Raw genomic sequence first — 19,413 nt, 5'->3', positions numbered from 1 at the left:
CTGTAAACCAACTGTATTACTCATGGGAGAAGATGGGGATAGGGAGGGGGAAGGTGGGAGAAAAATGAGGGAGGAGGCAACAAGTTGGATAAGAAATGCATGCACTGCCCGGCTTTACTTATGAAATTGTAACTCCTCTGTAATGCATGTTGACAATAAGTACATTTAAAAAAAGAAATCACCAGATTAAAAAAATCCACGATGGCAAGTACGTCAGTTTGCAAGATGATAGAAAGATGTTAAGCATTTTACCTATCATAACTATGCTTCTATATACTAACTAAATATAATAACATACTTATACTAACTCTAAATAAATTTGCAAAGAGAAAGAGGTGAATCCAGAGTTATAATTGGTGATTTCAATATGTATGTTTCAATAATTGATGGAAAAAGTTGACAGAACATCAGGAAGGCTATAGAAAATGTCAGTAGCAAACATGATTTGGCCTATCTAACATTTAAAGAAAACACTGCCTGAAAATGGCAGAATAAATGTTCTTCTCAAGACCATACAACATACACATAGCACACAGCATATTCTCTAATACAAAGCAATTGAAAAGGAGTTAAATCATTAATACATAGTTTGCTATGATTGTAATGTAACTAGTCATAAGTTAAAAAAAACACTTTCTGGACAATGTTAAAATGTTTCTAATTTAGTAATAGTTTTAAATGATTTTAGGTCAAAAGCAAGAAAAAAGAAAGAAAATTTTAATTGGAAGAAATAGAAATTATTTTGAGAATTGTGGCATCCATCCATAAAAGTAATGAAATAGAACAGTAAAAAAAAATAGTTCATGCCAATTATGTCGATTTGAAGACTGCATGTAAACGTATACAGTTAAAACAAAAGGAAAGTTGTTAACTCAAGAAAGTTGAAGCATGTAAAGTTATATTTCATAAAAAATATGCCTTTGAATGTGCCATAATGGCATGTGGCAAGTTGCATTTTTAAAAATAAAATTCTAGATATTTCTTTTATATTTTTAGAATGTAACACAAAAGTTTATTTGGGCTAATATGCAAGAAGATATAGTAGTGCTACAGACTTTCATTGGATAAAGCTTTCATTTTGTGTTTACATGTGTAAGTCATGGTTTTTCCCTTTATCTACTATGACTAACATATATTCACAGGATGACTTGTGACAAGAGAAAAAACACATATTAAAAAAAACTTTGCCTAATCTCTTAAGTTTCTGTCAAGGACAATTAGGTACAAATCAAATAAGTAGAAATAATATATAGTGAGTCTATGCTATTAAGAAATTCAGCATATAAGTACATACATCTGGATATTAGCATTAATATCAGCTAAATTATTCCCATAAATATTTTATTTAAATCATATAACTTTGCCTGCAGGGTTAGGCATAAAGGAATGATTTTTAGAGAATCTTTATAGAATGTGACACACATAGCAGAGAGTATATAACATGATATTAGGAAATTTCAGAATCTATAGTGATATTAAGTTTTCTTTACTAATTGGCCTACTTATTACCATCATGCTTTGTAAATTTCAACTAAGTCACTATTTTAATGTTTACATAATAAGCACAGATATATAAGAAATATAGGGTCTCTAAAAAATTATTTAGTTGATTCACTTAAAGTTAATCCAGAGAAGGAAATGCATCTTGCTGCCAGGAATTTATATCTATCAATGCAGTTGACCTTAGAATATTGATGGTGTGAAACTTCATGATAATTAGGGGAATACACTGATTTGAGAGTAAATAAAAACAAACTTTATCGTGCACTCATCATTTTGTTAGCATCCTTCCCTTACACTTTCAGCCAACCTGCCATTGCTGTCTAAAACACCAAGACGTCTAAACGCAAATCTGCACAACAGTTTTGATTCTGTGCACTGTGGCACTAATTTAACTTTAATTGTCTTCCTACTGACTGTTTTTCCAAACAATATACTTTGTATATTCATGTAACATGTACTGTTACCATTACTATCACCATCATCATCATCATTACTTTAGGTGTATACCCAAGAAATGAATAAGAATGAATGATACTTGCTTTCTTGAGATTGACTTATTTCATTTAACATGATTTCTAGTTCCACCAATTTTCCTGAAAACAACATAATTTCATGATATTCTACTGTACTTTCTTTACCCATTATCCAGTTATTAGGCAACTTAGCTAATATTTTCTAGTATTCTAGTATTTTCCCATATGATTTGCAATAACATGAGTATGCAAATACCTTTGATGTATATTGATTTACTCAGTTATGTGTTTATTTTTATGTCACTACTGTGTTATATTTTGCTACTTTTGCTCTGTAGAATATTTGTAGTTACCCAGTATTGTGATACCTCCAGCATTGCTCGTTATGCCAGCATTTTTGCTTTTGATATATAGGGTACTTCATGCTTCAATATACATTTTAAGATGTGTTTTTGTACTTATGCTAAAAGTGACATTGGGACTTTGGCATTACATTTAATGGAGAGATTGTTGTAGGTTGCACAGACATTTTACATAAATATGCTATTTTTTTCTGTGAATACGAGTGGTCTTTTCTTCCTCTGATGTCTCTCCAATTATTTTTATTCAAAGTTTTATTGTTTTCATTAGTATTTGAGTACTGAGACTGTTGATTTGTATTATACAATGTTCCTATTCAGATTAAAGATTTTTTCTTCCCTGATATTTAGTATTTTAAAAACATAACTAGTTTTTGAACATATTTCAATACTTTGAGAAATAGAAATGTCCATATTGATTTTCCCACTGTGAATGCCCAGGCTTTGTATGTATTACTAACCCCAAGAATAGGTACAGTACATACCATACTAAACAGACTGCACACAGTTAGAATCTTGAAAATCTACATCAAAGAATGTAGCTCTTATCAAGTGTCAAAAACAAATATTGTTATGAGAACAAGAAATTCTCACCCAGGACACATCTTACTAGTAAATCTTAAGAAAGGAAAATAGAATGCTAGAGTTTTCAGAGAAAGCACCTGACAACTTGTACTTTGTGGACTAAAGAGAGAAACTGAAGAAAACTAAATTTTCTGAAGTATTTCCTCAGAGGCAGGGAGTGAGGGGAGGGAGCATAGAAACTACTAATCCATATTTAAAAGAATTATGAGATGCAACATAAATGGAATATAAATAAATAGTAAATATGGGTTAAATATCAACAGTGAAGAAATGAGGATTTTGACAGCTATTCTAAAAGGACATGTTTGTTTATGGTTATGCAGTCAATTTTGGTGAAGAAATTTAGCCAGCAAAATTGTCTGTCTCAGAGTATCCATCCATCAGAGGCTTGCATTGGCTGAAGAGTAGATGGGCTGACCTCTTGTTTGAGGATCCCTGTCAATATTTCTTGCTCTAGAAGTAGCAGAATGTGAGTATGACTCTAGCTACAGTCCAGTTGTTAAAAGTGAATAATACCTGTAATGGCCATGATACAGAATGAGAATATCTACAAAGGGGAAACGTTAAAATAACAAGCATTCAATTTGATAAAAGAGAAACTTGTTTAATTTTTGAAACTTTTAATCATATGCTCATTCATTAACTTTTATACCATTTGTGGACCATAGAAAATCACCAGAAAAAAGAAAGCGCGTGGATCATGTTGTGCTGGAAAGAAAACAGGCTTTGGGATATTGTTCTCTCCAAACTCATCAGTGAACTGAGAATTGGAACCATTTTTATATGGTTATATTCAGTATTGAACATATTGAGGTAGATTGGACCATCAGGATAAATTCTCATTTGTCATTTGAGTTTGAAAGCATGTTGATTATACATTTCCCTGTTCTTTTACTTCCGGTTTTTCTGTGTGACTGGTGATTTCAGTAAGGAGTACATGATAGTATACTGTCCATTAGAAATTCTGAGTATTTCTGGGATAGTCAAGTGAGTCATCATTTGGTTCTTCTGTTGATGAGAAGTCATGCCACATTCTAAATAGTATTACCTGATCTTGTCAAAAGGAAGTCTTAGTCCCACCATAATTTTGTTGTTTTATGTTGTGTCAAAAGTAGGTTCATACTGGGAATATGGCTTAGTGGTAGAGTGCTCACCTTGCATGCATGAAGCCCTGGGTTTGAGTCCTCAGCACCACATAAACAGAAAAAGCCGGAAGTGGCTCTGTGACTCAAGTGGTAGAGTGCTAGTTTTGAGCAAAAAGGAAGCCAGGGACAGTGCTCAGGCCCTGAGTCCAAGCCCCATGTCTGGCAAAAAAAAAAAAAAGTAGGTTTGTAGTCCATATATTAAAATAAAAGATGTGCCTAGTATAACTAAAGTTTATAAAATTCTAAAAACAAAGGATTGAGAAGGTATATGTGTCAGACAAACATTAAAGGTAAAGACCAAATATATATTCTTACTGTTAGAATGTCATTGGTACATGTTTTCAATGATAAGAATAATCTTCCACATTACATATGTGTAGGTCAGAAAAAATTTACGTATATATACTATACTGTATATATACTATACTATATACATAATATATATATCTATACATAATACAAAATTATTGAGAAAAGATTGAGAGCTAGAAGAAATGGCTTTGAATTTCGGAAAATATTTGTGAAGACTCATTCCATGATTTTTATTTTTTTGGCCAGTCCTGGGCCTTGGACTCAGGGCCTGAGCAGTGTCCCTGGCTTCTTCCCGCTCAAGGCTAGCACTCTGCCACCTGAGCCACGGCGCCCCTTCTGGCCATTTTCCATATATGTGGTGCTGGGGAATCGAACCAAGAGCTTCATGTGTAAGAGTCAAGCACTCTTGCCACTAGGCCATATTCCCAGCCCTCATTCCATGATTTATAACAAAACAATATTTGAGAATTATTAGGGTCTCCATGTATGAACATCTAAATATTAATGAGCCCACGATGAATGAAAGGAAATTCGCCAAAGTTTTAGCTTATACTTTTAGTATATGTTTCAAAAAGAAATGTTGGGAGATGGAGAAAAGAGAGACAGGGATGAATCTTAATGTGAGCTGCAATTCTCATCGTTTAAATTCTTTCCTTATAATCAGTGAATTGCTAGGATTGGTACAGGAATATGGAAAATGATTAATTAAATTTCATAAAGACCATTAAAAAGTTGCAGTTGAGAAAAGTAATGAACTATTACTCCCAGAACTATAATAACCATAAATTTAGTAAATTTCGCCTCAATAACACTCAAAGAATACCAACATGGTGCCTCTTTGAAGATGTCATTGAGACAGAATAGCACACAGATATATAAAATGTTAATTAAATATGATTTCTTTTTAATATCTGACTTCATGTATATTGTAAGGATAAATTTTAATTATTCATTGGGCATCTGATTTTTTCTAATTATATTTGTATGTTTATATCAATCCTCAGCCATCAAAATTTTACTACTATTGCAAATGACAGCATGAGAGTCAAAATTGGAAAGATAGTATATTTTAACCATTTCCTACCTTCTTTCATAATAAACAAATATAATGAATGTCTACTTATTTTTACCCCATTTTATTAAATGAAGAAAGGTATGAGAAATTAAGGAGAGACTATATTCAGAAGAAACACAATAGGGAATAGAGTAGTCAATAAGTTTGTTAAAAACAGAAATCATCAGAAAACATTTTGGTGCTTCACTCCATATCCATTCGGGTGAAATGAAAGCCAAAATTTCCAGGACAAGGTAAATCAGATGAAGTGTGCAATACAAACTTCAGACTAAGTGTGGGACAAATCAGAACCCCTTGCAAGCAACAAATCCTTTCAATGGAGTTTGTTGACTTCCCTACTTGCAGGCTGACATCAGGCAGGGAAGTGTTTAACTCCCTATATCTCAGAAAGTGGCAGGAAAGAGGGATACTATGGAATGACCTCTTATTTGAGACTGAGATATCAAGCACATCAGATTATAAGAGCTGTGTGCAAGCAGCCTATTGCCAGCCAGGTCCTGAAAATAAGACTCCAGAGGCATGGAAGCAAAGAAACAACCAGTGATCCTAGAAATCTACAGCGCCTACTCAGGGTCTAGGTAGCCCATAGAAAAGTGTCTGCCTCGCTCCAGTAAGAACAATTCCATAGCTGGTGGACTTACTATCAAAGAAAACAAAGACTCTAGATTTAGCAAGCTGTAATTGCAGAGTGAATCATTTATAGTGATAACCGGAAGACGATATACAGCAATACAGGCCTTGGAACTGAGCCACTGCTCAGAGGGGTATGTAATTTAAAGGATCACAAGGACTCAATGGCTATTTGCACATGACCATAAAAATAATGTTTATCAAAATGAACCCCAAGAAATGGAAACAAGGTGTTTTTTATTTTATTTTTTGTGATTTTTGTGGGGTTTTGACACTGTTTTTTATTATTTATTTTTGTGTAACTATAAGGGTGATGAAGGTAATTAGTACTTTTTCTTATGAACATTGTTACATCCTCCCTCATTTTTATCCCACTTTTCCTCACGTCCACTCTCCAAGCTATAAAGTTCATTTCCAACAGAGTGTTCTGTGAGTATGGCTGTTGCATTGGTTCACCTTTGTCCTTTTTTCACCATTTGGTTATATTGGCTGTTTTTGATTTCTATAATTTTTGTCTTGTATGTAAGTTAATCTGTTTGGGGAAGGGGTAGCACAGAAATAGTGAGACGAGTGGTAATCTAATTCATCAATAATACTCACTAGATACTACATTGAAAATGAACTATACAGCTTGGAGAGGAGGGGGTTCAGAAGGGAAATATTGGGAGAAAATGAAGGACAAGGGGGACAGGGAGGGGGGGAGGGAGAGGGAGAGGGAGAGGGGAGGAGATTAACACATGCAAGTTGAGAGCTGCAGATGGGAGCTAGGAATGCTATTGCAGCCATACCCTGCTAGTGAGAGCTCTCTCATCCATTGAAGGACACTTCAAAAACCAGGCACTTACCTCTGCTGGTGGAGAGCTCATATTTTACAAGCAGCCAGAGATATTAGTCCGTATCAGTTCATTGGAAACAGGAAGTTAAAAATTCAAAGCATTAACAGGAGTTGAGACAGTGAAGAAGGCCTGGAAGTCAGTGTTTACGTGCTCCCAGAGTAGTCTTCAGTGTCTGCGGATGACTGCAGAAACTGTACTGCAACCATGATTACAAAAGTGTCCAGCACCTAGGAGCCTCTGAAAACTTTGAGTACTCATTACATGAGGAGGATGAAAATGGCAATAAATAACCCTGGGTCTCACATGATGCCCCAGCCTGAACCCTACAAGATGCTTCATAGGGTCTGAAAGAACTAGAACGTGTAAGCAGAGCAGATGTTAAGGATGGTGAAGATGATCAAAGACTACACAAAGAGAACAATATCATTGTTACAAGAATAATCAGTAAAATGAGTGGAGAATACTTTAAAAAACAGAATAAATTAGAATAGGATACAAGACAATCAACTAAAGGAACTCAAAGAGAATTCAAATAATAAACTGGGTGAAGTAAGAAAAGTAAATGTAGGACATGAAAGAGGACTTTTATAAGCATACAGAAAGGTAAAATGGTAGTAAAGCCATTATGAGATTTTAGTACACCTGTGTTAAAATAAACGAAATGACCAAGCTGGTTAAGCCAGTGTGGGCAAAGATGAAGAGAATGGAAATTTCTTTGTCCATTGTATGGCCAGTAAAGATCTTCTCCCAGTCTGGGGGCTTTCTGTTTATCTTGCGACCTATGTCCTTTGCCGTGCAGAAGCTCTGCAGTTTGTTGCAGTCCCATTTGTCCATCCTTTTTTGATTTGTAGTATTTCTGGGTCTTTGTTCAGGAAGTTCCGTCCTGTGCCAAGGAGCCCAAGTGTTTCTCCTACTCCTTCCTTTAGTGTTTTCAGGGTATCTGTTTTAATTTCGAGGTCTTTGATCCATTTGGAATTGATTTTGGTGCAGGGTGATATATAAGGATCTTGTTTTAGTTTGTTGCATGTGTTGAACCAGTTTTGCCAGGACCATTTGTTAAAGAGGCTATCTTTCTTCCAGACTATTTTTTTTAGCTCCTTTATCAAAGATTAAGTAGGTATAGTTCTGTGGGTTCATTTCTGGGTCTTCACTTCTGTTCCATTGGTCTTCAGGCCTGTTCCGGTGGCAATACCAAGCTGTTTTTAATACTATAGCTTTATAATACAGCTTGAAGTTGGGTATTGTAATTCCTCCAGCACTGTTCTTTCTGCTTAGGATTGTTTATGCTATTCTGGGTCTTTTCTTGTTCCATATGAATTTCTGGATTGCTTCCTCTATTTCATTAAAAAATGGTGTTGGAATATTAATGGTTATTACATTGAATTTGTAGATAGCCTTTGGCAATATTGCCACTGGAAATTTCTTAAGGTAAAATTTGTCTTGATTGTTGTTTGAAGCAATCTCAATTTTTTGCATTTATTCTAGAAAGATGAAAACTTTTGTTCACACAAAGTCCTACAATCATATGCCATGCATAATATTCCGTTCCTGTTTTCCTAAACTTGTTAAGTGTTGCAGGTGTTATAGATCAACATACAGACAAACTACAGTCGATTCCTGTTTAACAGAGTATAAACTAGTAATAAATTGAATTAACTATTACTGCATCAATAGTTTGAATAAATAATAAACAAATACATTAAGGGAAGGCAGCTAATTTCAAATCGTTATTAAAAGATTCCATTTAAGTGGCATTCTTGAAAAAGTCAACTAAAGTAAAGGAGAAAATATCCTAGTTGGCCAGAATGAGAGAAGAGAGGGGCCATGACTACCGGAAACATGCCAAAGAGAAAATAATATGGGCCAATGGAAGTTGGGCTAAAAAATATGGGCCAATGGAATATTTCATTAAGGTAGTGATGAAACAAATTCCAACTATACATATATATATACAGAGATATACAGAGAGAAAGAGAGAGAGAGCACAAAAAGATCAAACCATAACGAAAATTATTCTCTGGTAATTTAAAGAAATGAAAATAAATCCTGATAAATAAATATTACACAGAAGTGGACATGTGGCTCAAGTGGTAGTCTTGAGGGAAAAAAAAAAAAAAAAAAAAAAAACACGACTAAGCCAGAGCATGGTATCCTGATTTTATGCCCCAATATGGTACAGACATTAAAAAAAATAAAACAGAAAACCTATTTGAAAAAAAAAATCTAGCATTATTCTTATTTTAGAAATAATTTTAAAAATCTTACAAGAGCATAATTAACTTTTAAACTTCAAAATACGATGCAAATATACAAAGGCAATTTAAAGATAGTTATTTGTAAAAGAAGCAAGTAGTTATTAGAATGAAAAAGTAACTATATTTAAACATATGTAAACAAATTCAAGATCACAATAAAAGAAGAATGCAGTAAAAAATTCAACAAATATTGTACAAAATCAAGAAACATGAAGCAAGGAATGGATTAGAATGTTGAAAATGGTGACATTTATTAAGCTGCATGGCATAAACTGTTTTGTTGAATGCCATTTCCTTTGTACTATGACTTAAAGATAAGAAAACATTTTTCAAAGTTTTAAAACCTTAGAATGGGACATTAATCTCAAGTTTTGAAAACTTGGAACACGACTTAAACTACCTGCAACTGGGAATGTAATTGTAATTTATTTGTGCAAGTAATGTATGCACTGTCTTATGTATGGAACTGTAATATCCCTTTGACAATAAATAAATAAATATTTTTTAAAAAAAGAAAAGAAAAAATTATTTGCAGTTACCCGAGATGGAGCAGTCTTCCCAGGAAAGAGTTCCAAATGCACACATGTCACATAATACAATAAATGTCTATGTGTTTGGTTTTTCATTGTGACACTTTCATAATTATGAAACATTTAAAATGAAATAGTTAATACAGGAGCAGAGGAAGGAATAACTAGAAACTTTTGAAGTTTTACATTTTCCCTTATTTGAAAGTATAAAAACGATTTAGTGGTAGAAGATGACAGATGATACATCTCTCAACAGTGTTGCTTCAGTCTGGTTGTTTGGAAAGTTGATATTAAAATTATTAAGTTAAATAAAGGATAATAAAAAATTGGAAATGGCATGTACCATAATCACAAGAGTATAGGTTGTATAGTAATACATATATTATTAATATATATTACATACATGTACACATGCCTACATAAATGTTTATATTGTATTATGTGTAAATTAAATGAATATATGTTGTTATAATGTATTGTGCATTTTCAGAAACGAAAGTAGTATAAATATACATATCTATGTAAACTAAGGTAGCATCATTTAATGAAGAAAGGGTACAATACTTTGAATGTGGATTCCCTCTTAAAATGTATGTGTTGAAATGTAAGCTAATTCCAATGTGATAAAATTAGGTCATGACAGCAGAACCCTGATGAACAGGAAACTAGTGAAGGAAGTTCACAGATGTGCTTCCCATTTGCCCCACTGACCCGTCATGTAGAGCAGCTGTCCTAGTGGACTCAGCTCTGATTAAACAACCTTGATCTTGGGCTTCCCAGCCTCCAGAACTATGGGAAATAAATATTTATTTTATAGAAATTATTTTAGACTGACAAGAACACCTTGTCACGATTAACCTTGACCCTTAACATTTGGTTCTGGTTTTTAAGGATTCAAAAATTTCCTCACATTTATTAACAGTCTTATACATTACTAACACTTTAAAGCTTGATTATCACAGTTCTGATATGGTATAATTCTTTTTTGTTAAAGTGTAAATTTAACACCAGCCCATCTTTGAGGCACACTTAAAGTCTGTGATACAGTATTTCATGAATCGGAATTTTGGTGAATTACTCTCTAAGTGCTTTGCATATTTTATTTGGTATATTCTGGGCTTTTTATCTCTGGTAGAAAATTAATATTTCAAGCACAAGACAAAACTTACACTACTTGTTTAACAAGTACTGATTATATAAATCTAAATGTATGATTTAATCGTACATTTCATGTAATATTTCATCAAGTCCTGTTTTTTCAAACATTTCATTAAAGTTGTATATGTCTTGTCCTAGATTGAATTAAATTTCTCATGATGTAATTTATCTGTTCTTCTAAGAGTTGTAAGGATTTCCCTAAATCCAAAATGCAGTTGTCCTGAAATGGCCCTCAATAGATACCATAAACAGATGTAGAAAATGATGTTTCCTGTCAGGTAAACAAAAGGCTTCAGAATCATTTAAAAATAAAAAGACTGTTTAAAACTGAAAGAAATCAACTATTTATGTAAGCTATTGTAATCTCTGGAGAATGTGTTTACTAGGAAAACTATAAAACATCTAAAGTTTACATTTATGTAAAAATGTGAATAATAATTTTATTTGAAAGTTTGTATTAATGTGCACATGAACATTCTACAAATTAGGAGATTCCATCACATTAATTGTAATTGCTAAATAGAAATTAGTAGCACATTTTAGTAGGAGTTTGAGAAAAAAATCAAAATCAAGGTATTTCTTCTTAACTTTAAGAAAACTAGGATCTTGGGTTGGGAATGTGGCTTAGTGGTAGAGTGCTTGCCTAGCATGCATGAAGGCCTGGGTCTGATTCCTCAGCACATAAACAGAAAAATCCAGAAGTGTGCGTAAGTGCTTAAGAGGTACAGTGCTAGCCTTGAGCAAAAAGAAGCCATGGACAGTGGTCAGGCCCTGAGTCCAAGCCCCAGGACTGGCAAAAAAAGGAAAAGAAAAGAAACTAGGATCATCTCTGTAAGTTTCTTGTAGCTTACTGCAATAATTACTTCGTATGTATTAATTTGTTCATTCATTCAATAAGCATGTAAATGGTTTCAAGTACTTTAGCCTTGCTATGTTCACCTTGATGTCTTTCATAACTCATTGTAAGGATGCCTTGTGACTTTGAATCTAAAAAACAAACAAAACAAAAAAAAGCCAGTAAAAGTCCTTTAAATTCTAGGAATCTGAGAAGTGGTTAGATATTGCTTAGTACAATGGAGTTCTATTTCTCAACAGTATCACTGAGTTTACAGGGTTATAAGACCGGGTATATTTTACAGAAAGAGGATGGCTTGATAGATCCAGTTCTGTGTCAACTACAGATTTTTCATTGTTTCAGAGCATTTCCTGTACCTGAGAAGATGCATGCCAACATTGCCTTTGCTGGAAATCCTGTTACCGAGAGCAGAGACATGGTGTTATGACAAGTCACATTTAGATGGATGTGTTTTACCAATAGTATATTCATTTCCAGCAGTATGAAGTAGGCGACGAGTGCCGCCTTCCTAAGGATAACAGTTCAAGCATTTTCTTACACTTGGAGGAAACATCTACAATTTTGATATAATCAGGGAAATTTGTACTTTTTTTTTTTTTTTTTTTTTTTGGCCAGTCCTGGGCCTTGGACTCAGGGCCTGAGCACTGTCCCTGGCTTCTTCCCGCTCAAGGCTAGCACTCTGCCACTTGAGCCACAGCGCCGCTTCTGGCCGTTTTCTGTATATGTGGGCCTCGTGTATCCGAGGCAGGCACTCTTGCCACTAGGCTATATCCCCAGCCCGGAAATTTGTACTTTATTCCTTTTGTACTGAGAAATAGATTCCCATTGCTAGCAATAAGCTAGCTTGAGTGAAAATTTTGTTATTTGGACTAAAAACATTTCATTGATTTATCTAAGGAAATATCCTTTCTGATGGTCAGATATAGAAAATTCATTGTAACGATTCAGATAATAAGTTCTGGTCTATCAAAATGTTAGAACTCATTGAATTATAAATGATAAATCTGTATTTTGGTACATGAATATATGTAATATCATTATGTTACATTATTATGTACATTACAAAGAGTGTGAAAAAGAGTGTTCTCTAATAATATTTACTAAGTGTAGCTTTAACTTTATGTATAACTAATACAATTATAAAGGTCATTCATATATGATATTAATCCATATGTAACAATATCTATAATGTACATCAATCCATCTACATAACCTAAAATATAAACTGTGAATTAAAATCATGATTAAAGTAAATGACTTGAAATATATAGCAAAAAGAGCTAAGTTTCTTATTCAAAGTTTAGAACATGCTATTTATTTAAGTTCATAATATTAGAGCTGAAAGTTGAAATTAAAGTACTCCTCAAATAGTTATCTGATTTGAAACACTTATAGGAAAGGCATGCATTTCATCTGGAAGGTTGTTTATTTTACAGAAAAAAAGATAGTTATTTTTCATTATTGCTTGATTAAAGGTTAATAATTTAAACTTGATGACAGAATGCAATGTGTTTACTAATTGTAACACTACACGAATATTTATCAAATGTGAAGTTTTTTTTAAATATAGTGACAACCATATGGTAGACTGAGAAAAAGGGTTTTAATTGCTAAGGGGAAATTGTGTTCTAAAAGACAACATAATTAAGTGAGAATATCCTTCATCTATAGAAAATAATTTCTACTTGCAAAGTACATTCAACATATTTGCAAGAGGAAATATTAAAATAAAGATAAATGGGCTGCACATAGGATCAATGGGACTAATATAGCATATTAGTGACTTTCATTTATAAAAGATAAAGAAAATCATTGATCAGAACTGGCAAATGTCTCTGAAGGGGAAAGAGGCTATAGTATAATATTCTTATGCATTTAATATTAACATCAGGAAGTACTAAAAAATATAAATCACCATATAAAGTGCTAAAGTTCTCTAAGTCTAGATACTTGGGAGGCAGAGGGGAAGGAATGAGAGTTTAAAGACAGCCCAGAAAGAGATGTTCACAAAAGCCCACCTCATTCAATATCCACCCATCATGTTCTATACTTGTTATCTTATACAAGGGGTGGCAAAAAGCATGGACACAAAGGTGCATGCTTGTGATCCCAGCAGCATAAAAAAGGACAGTACAAATATTGTAGCCAAGCCTACCTGGACATGAATTGAGACCCCCACAAAGGCAAAAAGGAACAGAGTACATGGCTCATGTGGGAAAGTACTTGCTTTATAAACTGAGGCCCTGAGTTTAATCCATACTACATCCAAAAAGAAAAAAAAGTTTAAAACTCACATGTTTTGAAATAAATAAGTGAAATGTATCAAGTTGCATGCAATAGATATTTTCTTTTAAGGACATATATGTTGATATACTATTTGAAGTAGGAAATAATCCATTAATAAAGGGAAATGCATGGTAGGTAATTTTTATTTGTTTATACTGAATAGAAAATGCATATTTTGCAACAATTGTTATAGTAAGATGAAATTTAATCTTCAGACTATAATTTTAGGTAAAATAAATGATAATGGAGATAATGCTACAGTACTAAGAATAAATATTATCTTAGTGTATCTCTGTTTTTCAGATTCAAGTGACTACTTTCCCAAAATTGTCATGGCATGTAACATTTTATTTTATTTTATTGTAAGTATGATGTACAAAGGAGTTATAAGTAAGGAAAGGAATACTTTTCTTGTCAAACATTGTTACCCCCTCCCTCATTTCCTCCCAGTTTTCCTCTCCCCAACTCTCCTCCCCTCTCACAAGTTGTAAAGTATATTCCTAACATAGTGACTTGTGGGTATCACTGTTGCACTAATTTATCCTTTATCCTTTGTCTCACCAATTTATTAGGCCCCTTTACTCCCCAAATCAGATAAACATATATATATACATATATGTATGTGTATATATATATATATATATATATATGACACAGGCTACCAAATTAAAAACAAACAAACAACTAAAAAAACCACAGTGGCAACGAGGGATAAACCAAACTTAAATAAATAAATATTTCATATAGTATATTAAAAACAAAAGCACTCTCTTGTTTCCATATCTTGAAGTTCATTTCAATTACTACCATTTTGTATGGCCCCATATACATAGATATTGAGTTATTGTGATCATCTGCTAAGACAATCCTATACACATACTAATTATTACTAATGAGGGAAACTATGGAACAATTTTTTGGGTATGGCTTACTTCACTTAATATGATTTTTTCCAAGTCTTTCCATTTTCTTATGAATCAGCCTGCACCAGAACCAACTCCAAATGGATCAAAGAGCTCATACTAAGAATAGATATCCTGAATATATTAGTGGAAGAAACAGATACACTAAGGCTCTTTGGCACAGATCCAAACTTTCTGAATTAAGATCCAGAAACACAGTAATTCAAAGAATGGCTGGATAAATGGGATTGCATTAAACTCCAGTACTTCTGCACGACAAGTGGCATAGCTAGAAAGATAGTCCACAGTTTGGGAGATCTTCACTAGCTAAACAACTGACAAGAGTCTCATATCTAAAATATAGTCAGAGCTAAAAAAATTAAATTCTCCAAAAATGAATCCTCAAAGAAGCAACCACCCCATTAACAAATTAGCTAAAAATTTAAAGAGAGCTAAAAACCTAAACTTCTTTCGAGAGGAAATAAGAATGGCCAATAGACACATGAAGGAATGTTCAACATATCTGGCCACAAAAGAAATGTAAATCCAAACCACATTTTGATTCCACCTTACCCCAGTTAAAATGGCCATTATCAAGAAAACAAATAATAACATATGTGATGGGGATGTAGCCAAAAGTGAACACTACTACCCTGTTGGTGGGAGTTTTCAACCACTCGAAAGCAGTATGGTGGTTAACATAGTCTCCCCTATGACCCAGCAATTCCACTCATGGTCATTTACCTGAATGATCACAAACAAGGCCATACTAAAGCTACCAGCACTATTATGTTTATTGCAGCATTACTTACCATAGCTAAAATCTTGAAACAACCCAGATACCCCTCAGAATTTGAATGGATCAAGAAAATGTTGTATATTCACACAATGCAATACCATGCTTCCATCAGAAAGTATTCCATGAAAATTACAATCTGGCATTTGTAGTACAGAATTATCATGCATATAAAATATAGGGATTAAGAAATATAACAACTTGAACAAGTATCATAATTAATGTGTCAATCTAAATAATTTGATACTGGTTTTGAAATTATTTCACATAACTAACATATTAAAATAAATAATTGAAACTCTTTTTGACAAAATTCTCTACTGATATTTAAGACAGTTCTCATACTTCAGTGTCCCAGTGCCTATTGCAATTCTGTTTCAAACCTTTGCAATTGTCTTATTTCAAAAATCTAGAAATACTATAGTCTTTGTGACCTAGAAGATAAAAATTAGTCCTTTTATGCCATAAAAGACACTTGTAATTTATTAACTGGACTTAAAAATAAAACCAACAAATTTAGGTATTTCTTAGGCACAAAATATAAGAATTTTCTGTTAAAAGAACAGCAGGAACCACATGCAAGAGTACAGTGAAACAATAATGACAACAATAGATTGGTTAATCTGAGTATATTGTGTTAAATTTCTTCTGAATTTTATTTCATGATAGAGTTTTTATAGTTATTAGGTCCCAAATGCAAGATGAAGAATACTATAAATTATTTTCATGTTTTATTGCACTGGAGTGGTATAGTTGAAGGAGGAGGATGGCGGTGGGCTGTAGAGTTGCCCCAAGGAAAGCTCATGTGTATCTGCACGTTAGGTATCTCTAGTGGTCAAAGAGATGACAGATTTTTAAATGATGTTTTCATACGTAAGTGATAACAGAACATTGTCTTTTTTAGGAGAAAGTATCCTGAAATCTTATAAGTGAAGAATTGCTGTAGAAACTATCCCATTTCTTACCTTTTGGTCTTCCATCAGAGTTCCCGAGTTTCTGTTTTTTTCTTTTGTTGTTGTTGTTGTTGTTTGTTTGTTTGTTTATGTGGTACCAAGGAATTGAACCCAGGGCCTCATGCATGCTAGGCAAACACTCTACCACTAAGCCACATTCCCAGGCTGGAGTTCCTGAGTTTGGATCTTTGAAAATTTCTTCCTACCTATCTACTTTAGAAATCTCCTTTTTGAAAGGCTCTAGATACATGTAAGTCTTTGTAGGATTGACAATTGTTTTAGAAAGCACATAATCAAGATGGGATCTTTGAATGGAATGATTCAGTTGTCACAAATAACAAAGTTTTAACTCTTGTATTAAATGCTACTAAATAATTACGATGATTTATTTTGCATAACAACTTTACTAGGTTAGAACAACCAGACATTTTCTTAAACATTCTCTAGATCTGTTTGTTTTTCTAAACAAAATTAGTTTTGAATTAGTAAATGGAACAAAGTAGATTATTGACCCTAATATTAATGATTCTCATTCAATCATTGAAGATCAGAGTCGAACAAAATGAGAAGTAATGCAGGATTTTCTCAGTCTGACTCATCAAGAGGGGATACTGGGCATCTCTTGTCTTGAGTTATTATTCTTTACAATTTAAGTACTCCATTGACTTTGTATAACAGCACACACAACAGTTTCTATATGAATAGTTGCTGTACTTAACTGTTTTAGTTATGATGCAAAGAAAATTTGTCTACATATATTCATATCTGATAGATTAAAACACTGTTTTAATTTCTTAATTGTTAAATCCATTAATACAGAGCATATGTAGTGTGTCATACATCTATTAATATTTTAAAATTTGCACATGTGTTTGCAAGGCATTTCATTATACTTTATAATATGAGATAAATGTTTATGGAGCAGTAAATGCTAATTACCTATATTTGGTAATTAGACATTGTACACATATACTTATCAACATGTCTCATAAACATATACAGTCATTTAATATCAAATAAAATTAAAGAAACAAGGAGAGAAAAACATGTGAAGCTAGGCTGGGAATGTGGCTTAGTGGTAGAGTGCTTGCCTTGCATGCATGAAGCCCTTAGTTGGATTCCTCAGCACCACATAAACAGAAAAAGCTGAAAGTGGTGCTGTGGCTCAAGAGGTAGAGTGTTAGTCTTGAGCAAAAAGAAGCCAGGACAATGCTCAGGGGCTGAGTCCAAGCCCCAGGACTGGCAAAAGCAACAAAAATAACAACAACAAAACATGTAAAGCAAATGTACTACTTGGATATGTCATCAAAATAAGCAACATTATTAAATAAATTTGGCCTGAAAATGCTAATGTGCTACAAATAACTCTCTCTTTCTCCCTCTCTCTCTCTCAAACACACATACACACCCTAACATCAGAGAACTGCAGTGACAAAACCTTTAACTGACATACTATGCCCTTCCGTATATTCAGTATACTCATATTACATTACTGATATAATACACATTCACGGTACATGCATACTGTGGAATACATAAACACCAGTAACTAGATCCACCACTGTGAAGCTTTATGATGACCAGAGATTTCGATAATTTCAAATTGCTTTTGTCTTTGCAGCTAGTTCTAAAAGTACAATATTAAACACAGACACTAAGTTTGCATGATAATTAAATGTGTTATTTCAAAGGCCAACTATATTGTAAATTCATTGTCAGTAATGGTAAGAAATGCATAATCTACTTGAAGAAGCTAGGTGAAACATTAATGAGATGCATTAATAGACATGTTATTGAGTAAATATTTTGTATCTAAAAATAAAGTTATTAAGATAAAAGGAGCAGCAGTGGAGCTCACTGGATATTGATGATAGTAAGTTATACAACTCATGGGTGAAAATTGGAGGAAGTGATTGGGAGAGAGTAAGGGAACAGTTCACACTGTACCAAGGAAATGTATGCATTACCTGATTTGTGTAATTGCAATCCCTTTGCACATCACCTCTACAATAACAAACAATTAATTTAATTAAAAATAAAATAATAGGGGCTGGGAATATTGCCTAGTGACAAAAGTGCTTGCCTCTTATACATGAAGCCCTAGGTTCGATTCTTCAGCATCATATATATAGAAAACAGCCAGAAGTGGAGCTGTGGCTCAAGTCGTAGAGTGCTAACCTTGAGCAAAAAGGAGCCAGGGACAGTGCTCAGGCCCTGCGTCCAAGCCCCAGGACTGGCCAAAAATAACAATAATTGTTATATGAAAAAATAAAATACTCATTTAAAACACAATTGCTACTTTTTAAACAAGTATGATGATAACAGTATGCACTTCTGAAACAGAGCTGGGTAAGTGCCATACAGAGGATTTGAAGCAAAAAATCTAATAAGGAGAGTTGGTTTTCCAGGAAATTAATATCTGATTTTGAAAATTATGAAAATTAGAGCACTATGTTATTGGAGTGTGAATTTATTAGACTTATACTTAAGTCTTACTTGGATCAGTAGATAAAGAATTCCTTGATAATGCTCTTGAAAAAATCAATTAGGTATTTTAGAAATATGAAATTATGCTTTGCACTTGAAAATAATTTCTGGATGGATAAAGCAGTTAATGGTATGAAAATATAAACCTAAAACTAAGAGGCAGACACATTAAAATCTCATGGTGGGCGAATATATGATAAATTAGAGCACTTAATTCCTGCTAATTATTTGATGTCATTTCAAACTCTTTAAAAAGGAAAATAAATACTTTT

This window comes from Perognathus longimembris, chromosome 22 (genome assembly GCF_023159225.1).
Source record: "Perognathus longimembris pacificus isolate PPM17 chromosome 22, ASM2315922v1, whole genome shotgun sequence".
Lineage (NCBI taxonomy): Eukaryota > Metazoa > Chordata > Mammalia > Rodentia > Heteromyidae > Perognathus > Perognathus longimembris.
This window is presented reverse-complemented; position numbering follows the sequence as displayed.